At 56.4% G+C, this 2,572-nt stretch overlaps 1 pseudogene; it reads right to left on the reverse strand.

Annotated features, from left to right (window-relative positions):
* Positions 1-1,566: 1,566 nt before the first annotated feature.
* LOC124659816 lies at positions 1,567-2,041 on the reverse strand (annotated as a pseudogene).
* Between the last annotated feature and the right edge of the window lie 531 nt (positions 2,042-2,572).

The raw sequence follows: 2,572 nt of genomic DNA on the forward strand, positions 1-2,572 counted from the left end.
TCTGGGCGTACCCCTTAGTGGAGACGGTGGTCTGGATCTCCGCCGGCAGATCTTGACCAGCCTAGGGATGCTGCTTATTCTTCCTCTGCTCCAGTGGCTGGAGGGAGGTGATGCAGGGAGTGGTGCCGTCTTCCCCAATAAGTTGGTGGCTGCAGGTTCCTCTCATTCTCTGGATGGCAGTAAAGGTGGAGCTCTCCTAGCCGGCCGTGGTGGCGTGGGGAGAGTCAATCTGATGCTGCAAGGTATGCCTCTTCTTCTCTCCTTGTTGGCCTTGGTGGCGAGGAGGAGCAGAAGCGAGGCTCGCCGCTTTTGGATCTGGAGGAGGGATCATGTCCTCTCCGTCGATGTGGCTTCTACTCTGCTTCGCTTCTTCTTCTATCTTCTTCGCTTCTTCTGCTATCTTCTTCGCCTTGCCGTGGTGGTGAGAGGAGGAGCGGCGGAAGGGCGGATTTGATCCAAGCTCGTCGACGCTCGCCTGTAGGGTGCTATGGAGCTTCTTGTTCTGAGCGCCTTTGTGCGGAACAGGTGTCGCTCCTCGCGATCCTTGGCCGGAAAGGCGGCCCGTCTTCAACCTCCACGATGGAGGCCTCTCTGCGCCTGGTTCGCCGGAGCTCAACGTTTCTTCACCAACAAGTGGTTCATCCCCGGAGGTGGAGGACTGGCTGGCGGATGCATGGCTTCGCCGGAAGTGTGCTCTTGAGCATATTAGCACTATATCTCGACGGCAACGTCTCACCGGCGAGAGGTGGTGGCGGCGTCCAAGGACCTGATTGCTTTCTTCCTTTTTGTTCCAGGGTGCTTTCTGTTAGTTTTAAGAACCTTTCTTCAAATTTCTGATTTCTCTATGCACGAGATGTTAAAGGGTCTCATTGTAATTTGTACACGCCACGTGTGAGTGCAAAAGATGTAAAAGGGCCTCATTGTAATTTGTACACGCCACGTGTGAAATGAAGTTACTCTAGGGTCTAGGCCCGTTCCTTGTGCAAAAAAAAAAGATAGCAGCAAGAAGCGACATGTATCAACGAACAAGAAAATGGTGATTTCTTGCGTTATTACTCCGAGTACAAGCCCTGTTGGATGGATCGAGTACTTCGATCGGCTAACACCAACGCTAAGTAAACAGGGCATCCAGCCCACATCACGCACGCACACGAATTGGGGCAAGCCGCCGCCGTCACCGATCCCTCTTTCATTTTCATGTCTCCTGGGTCCTGGCTCCCGCGTAAGATGGATCTTGTGCTTGTCGGGAACGCGCACGTTCGGGGACGTCGGCGGAGGAACCTCTTGTTAAAGCTTTATGCACTAGCCAGTTGAATCAAAAGTCCGAACTTATGGAAAGACTAGGCAATCTACTTGTACACTTCACAACACCCACACTCGCGTGTGACGGGAGAAGAGAAAGTCAACACGTGAAAAAAGAAGAGCACACCGAAACAAGACATCGGCAGTGGCTAAAGAGGGGACAACGAACGAATTTTAGCGCTAATTGCGAAAGCCATGTGAAAGCCAGGATTTGAACTCGAGATCTGGTGCTCTGATACCATGTTAAGGCCATGCACTAGCTACTTGAACCAAAAGTCCGAACTAATGAAAAGGACTACGCAATCTACTTGTACACTTCACAACACCTCCAACCTCCCCTGTTACTGTCACTTATCAGCGGTTTATCACGCGAGGGAGTAGAAGGGTGGAGCGGGGCTTTCAAGCCCGCCGTGCGTGGGTGCGGCCGAGGTGGGCGGCGCGGAGGTCGGCGGGGTCGACGGGCGCGGCGCGGTTGGCCGGGCGGTAGTGGCCGGTGACGGGGTCGGGGACCTAGGACGCGTCGGTGGCGGCCTTCTCGGCCTCGCCCGCCGCCTTCCTGTCCGAGGCGCCGCGCCTCATCGCGCCGGACGCAGCAGCCGCCGCGTAGCCCCTGGTGGTCGTCGGGGCCAGCAGCTGGGAGAGAGCGCGCGCAGCAGCGGAGCCTGAGAGAGCGAGAGCCATCGGATCGACCGGACGGATGGCTGGTGGCGCTCCGGTGGGCTCTGCGCTGCTGCTGCTGCTCCTGATGGTGGAGGATGAGAGAGCCGGGAGTGCAGCAGCGCCGTTTTATAAAGGGAAGGGGTTTCGTAGCTCTTGGGGTGCCGCGAGAGGTGGAGCCACGTGCGCACCGGCGGCAGGAACCACGAAACGCCGATGCGTGTTCCGTCACATCGTTTGGAACAGTATTTTAAATTGACATTTTGCATGTTTATGGAATGCCAGGGGCGGAGCTGCATAGGCGCTACCTGATCACAGGCATCAGGGTCAAAGGAAAATGTCAGCAGTACTTATAAACATTATAAGATTTACCCAAACGCTAAAAAGTGCACGGTGGCCGTTTTGTCGTGGCGAGCCAACGATTGCTGGCCGTCGGATCTTGGATGGAGAACCTGATGTATCTGCTCTGTTCCGACCGTCCCCACCTGAGGGCCCCACCATCCACCGCGACCGCACCACGCCCGAAGGGACATCCCCGTCGCGCGCGTGCGAGGAAGACGGTCGAGAACGGCTCCATTCGCTCGATCCCCATTTCTCGTCGTGAGCTCCGGCC

Source organism: Lolium rigidum, chromosome 6, assembly GCF_022539505.1.
Source record: "Lolium rigidum isolate FL_2022 chromosome 6, APGP_CSIRO_Lrig_0.1, whole genome shotgun sequence".
NCBI classification, from domain to species: Eukaryota; Viridiplantae; Streptophyta; class Magnoliopsida; order Poales; family Poaceae; genus Lolium; species Lolium rigidum.